Source organism: Loxodonta africana, chromosome 1 (genome assembly GCF_030014295.1).
Source record: "Loxodonta africana isolate mLoxAfr1 chromosome 1, mLoxAfr1.hap2, whole genome shotgun sequence".
Classification (NCBI taxonomy): domain Eukaryota; kingdom Metazoa; phylum Chordata; class Mammalia; order Proboscidea; family Elephantidae; genus Loxodonta; species Loxodonta africana.
The window spans coordinates 9592388-9609686 of NC_087342.1; the positions used below are offsets into that span (position 1 = coordinate 9592388).

The following is a 17299-nucleotide window of genomic DNA, read 5'->3' on the forward strand; positions in this document are numbered from 1 at the left end:
AATCCATCTCATTGAGGGTCTTCGTCTTTTTCACTGACCCTCTACTTTACCAAGCATGATGTCCTTGTCCAGAGGGACTGGTCCCTCCTGAGAGCACGTCCAAAGTATGTGAGACAAAGTCTCGCCACCCTCACTTGTAAGGAGCATTCTGGCTGTACTCCTTCCAAGACAAATATGTTCATTCTTCTCACTGTCCATGGTATATTTCAACATTCCTTAGCCACTGCCCAGCTTTTGCATGCATATGAGGCAACTGAAAATACCATGGCTTGGGTCAGGTGCACCTTAGTCCTTAAAGTGACATCTTTGCTTTTAACACTTTGAAGCGGTCTTTTACAGCAAATCTGCCCAATGCAATAAGTCATTTGATTTCTTGACTGCTGCTTCCATGGGCATTAATTGTGGACCCAAGTAAAATGAAACCCTTAACAACTTCAATCTTTTTTCCGTTTATCATGATGTTGCTTATTGGTCCAGTTGTAAGGATTTTTGTTTTCTTTATGCTGAGGTGTAATCCATACTGAAGACTGTAGTCTTTGATCTTCACCAGCAAATGAAATCTTCAAGTCTTCTTCACTTTCAGCAAGCAAGGTTGTGTCATCTGCATAACGCAGGCTGTTAGTAAGTCTTCCTCCAATCCTGATGCCCGGTTCTTCTTCATATAGTCCAGCTTCTTGGATTATTTGCTCAGCATACAGACTGAATAGGTATGGTGAAAGGATACAACCCTGAAGCAGGCCTTTCCTGACTTTAAATCACCCAGTATCACCTTGTCTGTCTGAATGACCGCCTCTTGATCTATGTACAGGTTCCGCATAAGAACAATTAAGTGTCCTGGAATTCCCATTCTTTGCAATGTTGTCCATAATTTGTTATGATCCACATAGGCGAATGCCTTTGCATAGTTAATAAAACACAGGTAAACATCTTTCTGGTCTTCTCTGCTTTCAGCCAGGATATATCTGACATCAGCAATGATATCTCTCGTTCCATGTCCTCTTCTGTATCCAGCTTGAATTTCTGGTAGTTCCCTGTCGACGTACTGCTGCAACCACTTTTGAATCATCTTCAGCAAAATTTTACTTGTGTGTGGTATTAATGATATTGTTCAATAACTTCCACATTTGATTGGATCACCTTTCTTTGGAAAAGGCATAAATATGGATCTCTTCCAATGAGTTGGCCAGGTAGCTGTCTTCCAAATTTCTTGGCATAGACAAATGAGCACTTCTAGCACTGCATCTGTTTGTTGAACCATCTCAATTGGTATTCCATCAATTTCTGGAGCCTTGTTTTTCACCAATGACTTCAGTGCCGCTTAGACTTCTTCCTTTAGTACCATTGGTTCTTGATAATATGCTACCTCCTGAAATGATTGAACATCTACCAATTCTTTTTGTTAAAGTGACTCTGTATTCCTTCCATCTCCTTTTGATGCTTCCCGCATCGTTTAGTATTTTCCAACTCGAGGCTTGAATTTTTTCTTCAGTTCTTTCAGCTTGAGAAATGCTGAGCGTGTTCTTCCCTTTTGGTTGTCTAACTCCAGGTCTTTGCACATGTCATTATAATACTTTATCTTCTCAAGCCACCCTTTGAAATCTTCTGTTCAGCTCTCTTCTCTCATCATTTCTTCCATTCACTTTAGCTACTCAACATTCAAGAGCAAGTTTCAGAGTCTCTTCTAACATCCATTTTGGTCTTTTCTTTCTTTCTTGTCTTTTTAATGACCACTTGCTTTCTTCATGTCTGATGTCCTTGATGTCACTCCATAACTCATCCAGCCTTCAGTTATTAGTGTTCAGTGCGTCAAATCTATTCTTGAGATGGTCTCTAAATTCAGGTGGGATATTCTCAAGGCCGTACTTTGGCTCTTGTGGACTTGCTCTGATTTTCTTCAGCTTCAGCTTGAACTTGCATATGAGCAACTGATGCTCTGTTCTGCAGTCAGCCCCTGGCCTTGTTCTGACTGATATTGAGCCTTTTCATAGTCTTTCTCCACACAGGTAGTCGACTTGATTCTTGTGCATTCCATGCAGAAAGGTCCACATGTACAGTCGCCACTCATGTTGTTGAAAAAAGGTATTTGCAATGAAGAAGTTGGTCTTACAGAACTCTATCATGCAATCTCCGGCATCATTTCTATCACCAAAGCCATATTTTCCAACTACCAATCCTTCTTTGTTTCCAACTTCTGCATTCCAATCGCCAGTAATTATCAATGCATCCTAACTGAATGTCCGATCAGTTTCAGACTGCGAAAAGTGGTAAAAATCTTCCAATTTCCTCATCTTTGGCCTTAGCAGTTGGTGCATAAATTTGAATAATAGTGGTATTAATTGGTCTTCCTTGTAGCCATATGGATATTATCCTATCACTGACAGCACTGTACTTCAGAACAGATCTTGAAATGTTCTTTTTGATGATGAATACAACACCATTCCTCAATTCGTCATTTCCAGCATAGCAGACGTATGACTACCTAATTAAAAATGGCCAATAACAGTCCGTTTCAGCTTACTAATGCCTAGGATATAGATGTTTATGCATTTCATTTCATTATTGATGATTTCCAATTTTCCTAGATTCATACTTCATACATTCCGCATTCTGATTACTAATGGATGTTCGCAGCTGTTTCTTCTCATTTTGAGTCATGCCACATCAGCAGATAAAGGTCCCAAAAGCTTGGCTCCATCCACATCATTAAGGTCGACTCTACTTTCAGGAGGCAGCTCTTCCCCAGTCGTCTTTTGAGTGCCTTCCAACCTGAATGGCTCATCTTCCAACACTACATCAGACAATGTTTTGTTGCTATTCATAAGTTTTTCACTGGCTAATTTTTTTCAATAGACCTCCAGGTCCTCTTCCTAGTCTGTCTTAGTCTGGAAGCTCAGCTGAAACCTGTCCACCATGGGTGACCATGAATACCAGTGGCACAGCTTCCAGCATCACAGCAACATGCAGGCCACACGGTATGACAAATTGACAGATGCGTGGGGGATGAAGGACATTATGGTGAGTAAAGTAAGTCAACTGCTAAAGGACAAATATTGTGTGAACCTGCTATTATAAAGTAACAACAAAAGGTTTACAAACAGAAAAAAAAAATATTTGATGTTTACCAAGGATGGCACGAGGAAGAAGGGACAATTTTAGATAATACCAAAAACCAAATCCACTGCTATCAAGATGACTCCGACTCATAGCAACCCTATAAGACGGGGCAGAACTGCCCCATAGCGTTTCCAAGGAGCAGCTGGTGGATTCGAACTGCCGAGCTTTTGGTTAGCAGACATGTATTAATACTGGTGAAGGGAAAGGCAATACACAATATGGGAGAAGTCAGCACAATAAGACCAAGGCAAGAGAGGACACTGAGGGGAACACAGGAATAAAGGACAAATACAGTAACTACTATAGCGCAGGCAATCTGGTAACAACAGAATTAACAAAAATAATTTATGAATGGATGCATAGAGAGATAGATATGCCAAGAGGTGAGGGAGGGTGCTAAGGGAGCACACCTAATGGCAGATACTGGTTTGGTGGTGGAAATTTCTAAATTCATGACTGTAGGTGTTCCTCATATATTAATATAGACAACAGAGCACACGAGGAGCACAGTCAGGGAAACTTCTTAGATGTAACTAAATACCTCGCGGCATGAAGTCCGAAGGCTTGAAAGCAAAGGCCCATAGACTCAGGGGTCATCTATGTCCACAGGTACAACAAAGTTCCTAAAGACAACGTTCCACATCTTACTTTGGTGAGTAGCGTCTGGGGCCTTAAAAGCTTGTGAGCAGCCATCTAAGATACAACTATTGGTCTCTTCCAGTTCAGAGCAAAAGAGTGAAAAAAAAAAAGAGGGACTCAAGGGAATAAGTAGTCCAAAGTACTAATGGACCACACGAACAATAGCCGACATGACCCCGAGAAAAGAAGAACTAGATGGTGCCCAGCTACCCTTACCGATTACTCTGATTAGGATTACAACAGACGATCCCAGATAGAGCAGGAGAAAAATGTAGAACAAAAGATCAAATTCACAAAAAAGACCAAACTTACTGGTCTGACAAAGAATGGAGGAATCCCCGAGACTATGAACCTAAGACCCCTTCTGACCTGGAACTGAAGGCGTTCCCAGAGATCACCTTCCAGCCAAACAATACACAAGCCCATAAAATAAACAGTGCTTGACAGGAACGTGCTCCTTAGAGCAACCAATTATAAGAAACCAAAGGGGCAATACTTGCCCAAAAGCAAAGATGGAAAGGCAGGAAGGGGTAGGTAATCAGGACAAAAGCAAACACGAGCCCAGGGCAGAAATGGCAAGAGTGCTGACACTTTGTGTTTAATGACATCAAAGCCATGAAACACTTTATGTACAAACTATTGAATTGAGGCTCTAATGTGCTCTGTAAATGTTCACCTGACGTACAATAAAAAAAAAAAAAAAAAGATACTATTAGTCACATAGGCTGGGGATATAAAATAGCTGGAGAGGAAGTTTTGTTTCCCTAACTATAGTACAAGTGGGGCATGCATAAAACAATGTTACAGTCCTACAGGCGGAGACCCACAGAAGGTAGCCCCTCCTTTTTAAGTCCCTCACTGACAGCATGAAAGAGTCATCACCTCCACCCGGACAGCCTTCTCAAGGCAGGGGAGGCGGGACACTCAAAAATGGATCCACATTTGTTCTGGTTTGCTGTCTGCTTCTTCTAAGTAATAAAAGCTATCTTCCATATGAAAAAAAAAAAAAAAAGAGAGAATTTAATGAGGTCATGGACCCAAACACACCTGGTACATTTCCAGTATGTACTGATTCTAGCTGCCAACGTGATTCATGTTCAAGTTGTTGCCAGAATGTTAATCAAGGTAACGTTATATCTGGAATTATGTACTGAAATACAGGTGACATTTCTTATCTACTTCTCTGTAATTTCCTATTTTTATCTCAGTGAATATATATCACTTTTATATTCAGAAAAATAAAATTTTTTTTTAAACAAAAACTGTTTAGGGCGGGTGACTCCTGGCTGGTGTTTGGAAGAATGCCACTGGATTGAACTTACTTTTAAAAACATTTAAAGAATTAAGAGACCCTGAACTCTCAGAACAGTCCCAGAGATATTCTTTTTCAACCAAGGCTATCTTGATACAACAGGAAATGGTGAAAATAGATAACAAAGTCAGACAATGTGACAAAAGTTATTTTAGGGCAAGATTCACCACCCTATTACTTTCTGTAAGTCTGCTCTAGAGTTAGTTTAAAATGATCATGTTTTTCTAATTTTGTTTTTCCTACTAACAACCAATCCTTTCTGAGTACCTGTTAGGCACCAAAATTAATGGGCAAAAAGTTGGGGATAAAGGGAATTTGCATAGTCTCAAAGTGTCTCCCCTAAGATAACTATTAACTACAAAGGGAAAGGCAGTAACTTTATAATGGAAAAACCTTAACCAGGTGATCAAGGTTAATATTGCCAGTGATAAAGACTTACTGACTTCATGAACCCTGTGATGATACACCAAGGGAAAACATCACTTCTGTGGTATTGGTGCCAAGATGTATAACTCACGAGTATGAGAAAAATATCAGACAAATTCATTCTACAAAGTGACTAATCAGTACCCTTCAAAAGGGTCAAGATCATGAAAGACAAGAAAAAACTGAGGAAATATTTCAGACTGAAGGAGACTAATGATAAGTAAAAACTAAATGCAATGTAAGGTACCGGATAGAACTCAGGAGCACAAAAAAAGAAATCTGAGTAGGAAAAATGATGAAATTCAAATATGGTCTGTAATTTACTTAACAGTACTGATAACTGTGCCATGGTTACATATGGAGTTAATATTAGGGGAAGCTGGGTGAACTCTGTATCATCCTTGCAATTTTTCTATAAGTCTAAAATTAGTTAAAAATAAAAAGTTAAGAAAAAATAAAGTTGGGGACTGAGTATAACCCAAATCAACATATGGCAGTAAAATTAACTTAATTCTCAAAGAGAATCACTGTTTTTTTGTATTCCTAGTGTCTCAAGCCAACCTGACACATGGCAGGTACTCAACATGGTAAATAATGAGTGACTTTCTAGGATACACTAGTTGGAACATCTAAGGGCACACCATAATCCCCAACTACTACTGAAAGAGATGAAACCAGTGCTAAGACTTATTGACCTCGTGAACCCTGTGATATGACACACCAAAGGCAAAACATCACTTCTGTGGTATTGGTGCCAAAGATACATAACTCACCAGCATAAGAAAACATCAGACAAATCGTTCCATGAAATAACTAACTGGTACTGTTCAAAAGGGTCAAGAGCATGAAAGGCAAGGAAAAACTGAAGAAGTGTTTCAGACTGGAGAAAACGAAGGATAAATGAAAACTAAATGCAAAGTAGGGTCTTAGAAAGAGAGAGAGAAAAAATAAAGATTAAAGGAGAACGAGAAAAATAAGTTTAAAATTCCTCCTTGGAAGGATTTTAAAAATGGAAAAGGAGTACAGTAGAGAAGGGTGGTTCCATCTCCTCCCTCCGTTCACCCCAATGCTAACTCCATTCTGCTGACCACACCACTACCTTTCTAAGGGTTGTGGACCCCACTCTAACCAATGGCAGTTTTTCTTGGTCATGTCCATCACCTTCTGCTCCTCTGCCATTGAGAAGCAATAGTGCTTCTGCCATCAGAACTGGTCCTTGATTTCTTGACTGTCCCTTCCTCCATGAACCCACAAAGCACCACTGTGTGAACTACTGATGCACCCTGGAGCAGAGTGTACCTGCTCTGGGCAAAGAGCTGCAGGAATGGACACTTGAAGCCTGACAGTCCTGCAACACCCATTTTACACCAAGAGCTATCGAGAAATGTAAAGTAAGTGTAACTGGCAAATGCGTGGAATTGTTTTACGTCAATATATGTTATGCACTATAATACAGAATTCACCAGAATTTCTGATGGGAGATTTTAATAAAGATTCAATGTGTACTTATGTGTCATGTTCAGTGGGGCCCAGGGGGAGCTCACTTTCTGTAGTCATTAGGGGCCCATCAATGAGAAGGTTTGAGAAGCTCCGTGGTAATGGAGAAAACAAGGGCTCTGAGTTCAAAATTCTTGTCACCAGATGCATAAATGGCTTTGGGCAAGTGACTTAAATTCCTGATTCCATTTTTCCATTTATTTAAAATGGATTTCTTCAAGTGTGGTTCCAAGACTGCCTATATCAAATAAAAAAAGGGAGTTTGTTGAAGTTAAAGAATCCCCGGCCTCATACGAGAGCTAATGGGTCAAAACAGCTGGGCCTGGGACACAGGAGAATGAATTTTTAACAAGCTTCCCAGGTGATTCTTACACACATGAAAGTTTGAGAACCACTGAAATAAGAGCATGGGCCTGGAATATAAAAGACTCTACAGAAATGTTCATTTTCCTTCCAGTGAGGAAAGGCAGCAAGAAGATATCTAAAAATAGAATTTGCAAAATGCAATTGACTCCATCATTTAGAAATTTATTCGAAGGAAATAATCAGAGAGCTGGACCACAACATTCCACTCAACATGACTAAAATCACCAAGAATTACGGAAAACCCAAATGTTAACAGACAGGGACCTAGGTTAGTTACGTCCATATGATGGAACATATGCTGTCATAAAAAATGGTGTTTAAAATTTTTTTAACTACACGGGGAAGTGCTCATGATAGCTAAGCGAAAAAACCAGAATATAAACGGACACAACTATGCTATGCGTTATGTGTGTATGTTTTATACATAAAATGCCAGAAGGAATCACTGGGACTCATCTCTTGATCACAAAATTAGGCACATTTTTGTTCCTTCTGCATCTTCCAATTTTTCTAAAATGGCATTTTTATGATCATAGACTATATTGGTTTTTTTTTTTTTCCTGACAAAATGACTACCTAGTTTTCCTTTAAAATGTATTAAAATTTAAAGATGACATCACAGATGGGAATTACAACTTTTAGTTACATAGGATTGGTGATGATTCCTTTAGACGACCCTTAAAGAAAACTGCTTCAAATAGACCCCAACAAGCCAAAATCTCAAAGAAAACCCTCAAGAGACTTATCAGTAATTTTTAATGTCAGAGAACCCCGTGACTTCTGTTTAAAATTCCTATCCCTAGGCTTCCCCCCCCCCCACCCCGAGAGTCTGATTTTCAAAGGTCTGAGATGGGGCAGGGGAACTCGTATTTTAAAACAGGAACTCAGGTAATTCTGAGACACATGCAACCAGGTTTGCCAACAACTGATCATTGATGGTTTAAATAAAGATGAGACCACCACTACTGACTTGCTTTGAATCTTTCACCCAGAATAAAAGAGCTTCAAAGTCATGGTTAGTTCTCAAATCATTTGCACCCACTCTCGAAAAAGCACTTAGTATTAGCTCAGCTTAAAGTAGATGCTAAATACTTGATATACCAAGTGGCATAAAAAATATAACCTCAGAGCTACTGTAACCCCCTCCCCCACCACCACACCCCCCCCCGCAAGATTATGTAACCGAACAGTTCAGTGCAATTACTGCTTATCTTTAACAGCTGTTTAATCTGATCAAATCTATGGACCAGCTCAGAAACACACAGGTAGGTACGCATAAACGTCGTGCAAGTTCATGAGGTTTATAAAACCCGTAGCCTTCAAGAAGACTCCGACTCATAACGACCCTGTGGGACAGAGCAGAGCTGCCCCCATAGGGTTTCCAAGGAGTGGCTGGTGGATTCCAACTGCTGACCTTTCCGTTAGTAGCTAAAATCTTAATCACCGCACTACCAGGGCTCCGTGGGACTTCCGGTCCCCATAAAAGCCAACCCTCCTCTAGAAGACAAAATCCCAGGAAGATAAACTATCCCTGAATCAAGCATCATGTCCTTCCCCTATAGAGACATTCCAGTACTCCCCAAGCAGGTGCCTAAACGAAACCGTCCAAGCCCCCTTTTTAAACCCAATTTCTCAACCTAGTCCCTGACTCCCATCCCATCCCAGTCTAGGTTTCCCTACCTTTCTTGCATTCTCAAAATCTTCTTTTCCTTTCTTTAAAAAAAAAAAAAAAAACTATCTTCAACCCTCAGATTACCATCTTTTCTCCTCTTTCTTTTCATCACCAAACCGCCCAAGGGGTCTACCTGTGCCCTTTGCCGCCTCCGCTCTAGAAGGCTTTGCCACTGGTCGGCCCGCCCACCCTCTGTTGGTAATTGTTGTCCTAAGGCAATCAATTCCAAGGCCTGCGTCTCAATCCCAATCCTCCTGGGCTTTTCTAATTTTTTCGAACCAAGAGTTAAAAAGCTCTTATCTAATGGAACACAGAACATCAGCAGAGACCGACCAACAGACACTGGGTCAAGGAGAGCCCGGCCAAAGGCAGGAGTCCCTGAAGTACTTTCAAAATCCAGGTGTGTAACCCTCTGAGCGGGTAGGGGGAGGGTGCCCTGTGGCGCAGTGGTTAAAGGCTCCGGCTGCTCAGCGAAAGGTCAGAGGTTCGAAACCACCAGCCGGCAGTCAGCTTCCCTAAAGATTCCAGCCTTGGAAGCACTACGGGGCAGTTCTGCTCTGTCCTATAGGGTCCCTCTAAGGTGGAATCCACTCGAAGGCAGTGGGTTTGGTTTTGGTTAGCCCCTTGGGGGAAGCTCAGAATTCGGATCCTCGCAGGCCCCCAGCTCACCAGTTTCCAGGTGGAAACCCTAGGGAAAGCAGGGTCCTTGGAGGAAGGGGCTTTTTCATACTGCTGCGCCCGGCTGGGGGCACCCCATAACCCTAACACGGGACCTCCAGGGGCCTCTGGATCTTTCCCCACATGGCAGCATCTCGCCGGCCCGCGCTGGGACGCCCGCGCCTAAGCCTCGTCCCAGACGCGGCCTCCGCAGGCCCCCTGCCCGGCCCCTCGGCTCCGGCCGCGGAAGGCGTCCCCCCGACACTCGGCCGCGCCGGCCCCAGGCCCGCCCAGCCCACGGCCGGGACCGGCCCCTTTCCGCGGCCCGCGAAACCCCAGCCGGCGCGGCCGTTCTCCGCTCGGGGCTGCGCGCCCGGGGGCCGGCGGAGCGCAGGTCCGCGCGCGCACTTACCCGGCTGCGGCCCAGGAAAGGGGAGGTGGCGACAAGCGACCGTGGGGACCGCCCGCAGCCCGGGAGGCGGCCCCGGAGTGTGCGCTCCGCCTCCTGCCCGGCCCGCGCTCCGCGGCCGCCGGGTTTCCCCCCGGGGCGGGCCGCCGGCCTGACGCTCCACCCCCGGCCAGAAGTCCCCACCCAGGGATGGAAGGAGCAGTGGAACGGAAAAGAGGGGTGTGCAGCCGGCCTTTGGAGGATCTTAAAGCCTTGTGCCAGTACTGCACTGCGCTAGGGGCTGGGCCCTTCCCAAACTCCTCCCCTGTCTGGTAAAAAGACCAGACTTAATAGTCTGACTGAGACTAGTGGGACCACGGAGGTCATGCTTCCGGGACCCTCTGTTAGCCCAAGACTGGAACCATCCCCGAAGCCAACTCTTCAGACAGGGACTGGATTGGACTCTGAGACAGAAAACGATACTGGTGAGGCCTGAGCTTCTTAGCTCAAGTAGACGCATGAGACTACGTGGGCAGCTTCTGTCTGGAGGCGAGATGCAAAGGCAGAGGGGCACAGGAGCTGGTTGAAGGGTCACTGGGAATACAGGTGGAGAGGAGGAGTGTGTCTCGTTAGGGGGAGAGCAGCTAGGAGTACATAGCAAGGTGTGTATATGTTTTTGTATGAAAGCCTGACTTGATTTGTAAGTTTCACTTAAGGCACAATAAATAAATTTTTTAAAAAATTCCATCCCCGTGGATGCTCACAAAGAACTGGGAAGAGAATACGAAGCTTCCCATTTTACAGAGTAGGAACTGAGACTTCAGAGGTTAATAAACTTGTCTTACATCACCCAGATTTCAGCTTTCTCAACGGCATAATGTACTGAATTACCTGGCTTTTCCATTTCAGACTGTGTTCTTGTTAGGTGCCATGGAGTCTGTTCCAACTCATAGCGACCCTATGTACAACAGAAAGAAACACTGCCCAGTCCTGTGCCATCCTCACAATCGTTGTTATGCTTGAGCCCATTGTCACAGCCAGTGTGTCAGTCCACCTCCACCTCGTTGAGGGTCTTCCTCTTCTTCTCTGACCCTCTAGTTTACCAAGCATGATGTCCTTCTCCAGGGATTGCTCCCTCCTGATAACATGTCCAAAGTACATGAGACAAGTCTCACCATCCTCACTGCTAAGAAAATATTAAATGAATAAATTGTGAAAAATCTTAATTTCTTCAAATATATTATTACAGAAAGCCGAGACAGATTCATATTTATACTAATGATTTGAATGAAAACTTACGGTATGTTCTGCTTGAGCAGGCCGCAGAGCAGGCTAGATTCTCCAGGGCCCTGCCCCATTGGCTCACTGGAACATAAAGGGAATTCCCCAAGAACCACAGCATTCACCCCCTGCTGAAAACAGAGAAACAAGGGGAAGAGCCAGTGCTGGGATCAGGGAGCTCTAAGCAGGAGATCTGGGGCTGTGCTGAGGGCAGGTGGAAGGTTCATGGTGGTACTGTGATCTGGGGGCAGAAGCGAGAAGGTCTGAATCTGAGCCATGGTTCCAAGTCTCCTGTGCTCTGGACAAAGCAATGAAAGGCATCCTCAATTTAGTCCCACAAGGTTCAAACAAGTATAAGTTCACAATTAAAAAAAAAAAAAAATTCACAAAACACAGGAGGCCACACATCAGTGTCCACAGAACTAATACTCAATAGTTTTAGACACCGCCCTCCCCCAAAGGACATCAGTATTGGAAATATCTGATACAGAATACAGAAAAGCTGGATATGAAATTTTTTTTAATGAAAAAAAAAGATGTCTCCAGAGATTTCTTATTAATTACAAAGGGCAAACTGTACCTTTTCACTGGAGAGAGCTGGCAGGTAGTGCCTCGGTTAATTTCACCAGTAATACAAATTGACATCACACTTGAGGTGAAGCTTGGAGAACCTAACATCACCTTTATCGTATTCCCACTAAAATTTCATAATTCAAATTTAAACATGAGGAAACAGTCAGACAAGTTCAAATTAAGGAACATTCCACAAAACAACTGGCCTGTACACTTCAAAAATGTCAATGTCAAGAAAGACAAAGGAAGATGAGGAATTGTTTCAGATTAAAGGAGACTTGACATCTAAATTCAATGTGTGTTCCTAGGCTGTATTGAGACAATAAGGAAAATTTGAATATGTATAGTGCGACAGATTAAAAATAACCTCAAATTGGTCTGGAGTCTTAAAAGCCTGTTTGCAGCCATCTGAGATACTCCACTGGTCTCACCCCTTCAGGAGCAAGGGAGAATGAAGAAAACTGATGACATAAGGGAAAGATTAGCCCAAAGGACTAATGGACCACATCTACCACAGCCTCTACCAGACTGAGTCCAGTACACCTAGATAGTGCCCTACTACCACCACCAAATGCTCTGACAGGGATCATAATAGAGGGTCCCAGGCAATGCTGGAGAAAAATGTAAAACAAAATTCTAACTCACAAAAAAAAGACCAGACTTACTGGCCTGACAGAGACTGGAAAAACCCAGAGAGTATGGCCCCTGGACACCCTTTTAGCTCTGTAATGAAGTCACTCCTGAGGTTCACCCTTCAGGCAAAGACTAGACAGGCCCATAAAACAAAATAAGACTAAAGGGGCACAACAGCCCAGGGGCAAGGACCAGAAGGCAGGGGGAAATAGGAAAGTTCATAACAGGGAACCCAAGGCCGAGAAGGGAGAGTGCTGACATGTCATGGGGTTGTTAACCAATGTCATAAAACAATATATGTACTAACTGTTTAATGAGAAACTAGTTTGTTCTATAAACCTTCATCTAAAATACAATTAAAAAAAAAGGAAAAAAATAATAACCTCAAACTCTTTGACATTCCTCTCATTGAAGACGGGGGATATATTTTCCCTCCCTTTAGATCTGGGCTGGCCCCCGAATGCTTTGACAAATAGAGTGGTAGTGAATCTATACTAGTTATGAGCCTAGACTTTAAGCAGTTTCCACCTCCAGCTCTAGAATCACTCAGATTTGGAACCCTGAGATTGCCATGCTGTGAGAAAGCCCAAGCTGGCACTGTGGACAAGCCATGTGGAAAAGAGAAAGGGATGCTGTCTTAGCCATCTAGTGCTGCCATAACAGAAATCCCACAAGTGGGTAGCTTTAACAAACAGAAATTTGTTTTCTTACTGTTTAGGAGGCTGGAAGTCTGAGTTCAGGGTGTAAGCTCTAGGGAAAGGCTTTTTCTCTTTGTTGGCTCTGAAGGAGGGTCCTTGTCTCTCTCTCTTTTTTTTTTTTAATTGTACTTTATTTTATTTTTTTTAAAGAACTTTTTATTATTGTACTTTGGATAAAGATTTACGGCACAAATTAACTTCTCATTAAACAGTTACTACACAAATTGTTTTATGACATTGGTTAACAACCCCATGACTTGTCAACACTCCCCCTTCTTGACCTTGGATTCCCTATTCCAGCTTTCTGTTCCCTATCATATCATTCTTGCCCCTGGGCTATTGTGCCCCTTTAGTCTCATTTTGTTTTATGGGCCTGTCTAATGTTGGCTGAAGGGCAAATCTCAGGTGTGACTGCATTACTGAGCTATAACAGTGTCCAGGGGCCATGCTCTCAGGGTTTCTCCAGTCTCTGTCATACCAGTAAGTCTGGTATTGTGTGTGTGTGTGTGTGTGTGTGTGGGTGGGTGTGTATGTGAGTTAAAATTTTGCTCTACGTTTACCTCCAGCTCTGTTTGGGACCCTCTATTGTGATCCCTGTCAGAGCAGTCAGTGGTGGTAGCTAGGCACCATCTGGACTCAGTCTGGTGGAGGCTGTGTTAGTTGTGGTCCATCAGTCCTTCGGACTAATCTTTCTCTTTTGTCTTTGGCTTTCTTCATTCCCCCTTGCTCCTGAAGGGGTGAGACCAGTGGTCGCTCACCAGCTTTTAAGACCCCAGACGCCACTCACCGAAGTAGAATGTAGAACATTTACTTTATAAACTATGTTATGCCCATTGAACTATATATTTCCCAAGACCATGGTCCCCAGAGCCCCCAGCCCAGTAATTTGGTCCCTCAGGGAGTTTGGATGTGTCTGATCTATTGTCTATTTAGTGTTTTTTCCTTCTACCCCGCCCCCTCTCATAACTCTCAAAGATTGTTTCTTTTTGTGTGTAAACCTTTTCATGAGTTTTTATATTTGTCCTTTTGTGAATTGACTTCTTTCGCTCATCATAGTGCCCTCCAGATTCATCCATGTTGTGAGATGCTTCGCAGATTCATCATTGCTCTTTATTGTTGCACAGTATTCCATTGTGTGTATGTACCATAGTTTGTTTATCCATTCATCTGTTGATTGGCACCTAGGTTGTTTCCATGTTTTTGCTATTGTGAACAATGCTGTAATGAACATGGGTGTGCATATGTCTATTTGTGTGACGGCTCTTTTATCTCTAGGATATAATCCTAGGAGCAGGATTGCTGGATCATATGGTATTTCTATTTCTAGCTTTTTAAGGAGGTACCATATCATTTTCCAAAATGGTCATACCATTTTGCATTTCCACCGGCAGCACATAAGAGTTCCAATATCCCCGCAGCCTCTTCAACATCTGTTATTTTCTGTTTTTTTTTGATTCATGCCAGTGATGTCAGGGTGAGATGGTATCTCATTGTGGTTTTGATTTGCATTTCTCTCATGGCTAGTGATCGCAAGCATTTCCTCATGTATCTGTTAGCTACTTGAATGTCTTCTTTGGTGAGGTGTCTGTTCATTCCCTTTGCCCATTTTTTAATTGAATTTTTTGTCTTTTTGTTGTAGAAGTGTTGGATTTTCCTATCGATTTTAGAGATTAGACCTTTGTTGCATTTGTCATAGCCAAAACTTTTCTCCCAGTCTGTAGGTTGTCTTTTTACTCTTTTGGTAAAGTCTTTTGATGAGTATAAGTATTTAATTTTTAGAAGATCCCAGTTATCCAGTCTTGGCTCTTTCCACTTTCTGTTTCTTGGTTCCTGGCGATCTCATGTAACGTAGCATCTGTCTTCCCCCAACTCTGCTTCCTTGCTTACTGGCTTAATCTGCTCTTTTATATCTTAAAAGAGATTGACTTAACACATACCCTACACTAATACTGCCTTATTAACAAAGCAAACCTATTCCTAAATGGGATTATAACCACAGGTATAGGGGCTAGGATTTACAACACCTGTTTTGGGGGAACACAACTCAGTCCATAACAGATGCCCAGCCACCTCCCAATGTTCTAGTCCCTAGACATTCAGAGTCACCCCAGCTAAATCTCCAGACATCATGGAACAGGGATGAGACTTGCCCATAGTGTCATATCTGAATCTCTGACCCACAGAATCATGAGATATAATAGTGATAATGTGTTGTTCTAAATTCTAAGTTTTGGCGTAGTTTTTTTTTTTTTTTTTAACGTAGCAATAGATAATCACAACAGGCCATATGTTAGATAATAATATTCTATAAATGTTAAATTTCCTGAATTTTATCCTTGCATTGGGTTATATAGGAAAATGACCTGGTTCTTAAGTATTTAATGAGGAAATATTATGATCTATGCAATTTACTCTCCAATGGTTCAGGCAAAATATATATACAGAGAGAGAGAGAGACCACCACTCATGTTGCTATGATGCTGGAAGGTATGCTGTTGGTGTTTCAGATACCAGCAGGGTCACTGATGGTGGGCAGGTTTCAGTGGAACTTCCAGACTGAGATAGGCTAGGAAGAAAGTCTTGGCAATCTACTTCTGAAAATTAACCAAGGAAAACCTATGGATTACAACAGAACATTGTCCAACTCACTTGCCTTGGACACGTCATCAGGAGGAATCCATCTGTGGAGGAGACATCATATTTGGTACAGTGGAGGGCTGGCGAGGGGGGCCTTCGAAGACATGAATGGATGCAGTAGCTACAGTGAGGGACTTGAAAATGCCAGCAATGGTGAGGATAATGCAGGACCAAGTGACATTCACTCTGTTTTACATAGGCTGATTCTGAGTTGACTCAACAGCAGCTGTTTATCAGTCTCAGTATAGATATAGCTGTAACTGTAGATATAAATGTCAATAAAAAGAGGACACAATGTGCAAATGTGGCAAAATATTAACTATTGGTGAATCTAGATAAAGTGTATATAGATACTCGTTGACTAATTTTTGCAATTTTCTAAGGCTTGAAGTTTTTCAAAATAAACCTTTAAATAAAAAAGGAGAGAAAAGATTAAGTCTCAAAGATGAAAAAGCAATGGCTAGACTTCCCCTTCCAGCCAAAATGAAGTAACAGGGGCCATATTTACCATCCCACCTGAAACACCCAAAACAAACAACCAAACAGAAGACAAAGTATACGAAACAACAACTCTCAAGACACTCACCGTATGCCAGTGAAGGACAGTGATCTCTGAGAGATGGAAACAAACAAGGTGAGCCCTATAACTGCCCCAGCTTATTACCTTGGGAGAGTTTCCACAGCATGGCAGAGAAAGGGGGAATTAAGGTAGAGTCTGGCAGACTCCCTGAGTTGAGACAGACCCTAGAGTCCAGAGGAACCAAGAAAACTAGAGCTCATGAAACATAACAACAGAAAGAGAGGTGCACAGAGAAAGAATCCTGGCAACATGCAGAGTGCCTTTCTCAAGTGTTCAGCAGAGTACTGATCAATTCATGAATGTGGAGAAACTATCCTTGGCCAGGGAAAGAATCATCTATAAGGATTAGAGGGGACGATTTCTGTCACTCACAGCAGGAAGGGAATAGCGCCTGTTTCCATCAGTCAGACTGAAAAAACTCATAATTCACAGGGTATTGGATAGAGTATTCAGCGAAGTTTTGCCTCAGTAGTATGGAAGAATTAGCCCTAGACTAAGCACTGCTTTGGACCTTCTTAACATATTATAAAAGCAAGACCTAAGGAGATACAATTTGTTGTATCCAAATAATTTAAGCATCTTCTGGAGCAAAGCTAAAGAAGACTTACAGGAATACAAAAATATCCAGGACCCAACAAGGTAATATTCACAATGCCTGGCATCCAAACAAAGATTACCAGGAATGCAAAGAAGCAAGAAAACACAACCCATAGTGAGGAAACCAATCAGTCAAAAGTGAACCAGGACTGACACAGATGTTAGAATTAACAAAGGGCATTAAAATAGTTATTATAACAATATTTCTGATATTCAAAAAGTTGGAGAC

The 17299-nt window shown here is 42.4% G+C and overlaps 1 protein-coding gene across 3 annotated transcripts in view; it reads right to left on the reverse strand.

The window, feature by feature from the left end:
* B4GALT4 (beta-1,4-galactosyltransferase 4) overlaps positions 1-10166 on the reverse strand; it is a 34575-nt gene extending 24409 nt beyond the window's left edge. For 2 of the 3 annotated variants that reach the window (XM_010592939.2, XM_023551763.1), the window contains exon 1: positions 10096-10166. The gene's annotated coding sequence lies outside the window, so the exon portion shown is untranslated. Of the gene's footprint in view, positions 1-9695; positions 9869-10095 lie in introns of those variants that run through there. The other variant, XM_010592940.3, reaches the window with a different exon arrangement.
* Positions 10167-17299: the final 7133 nt, after the last annotated feature.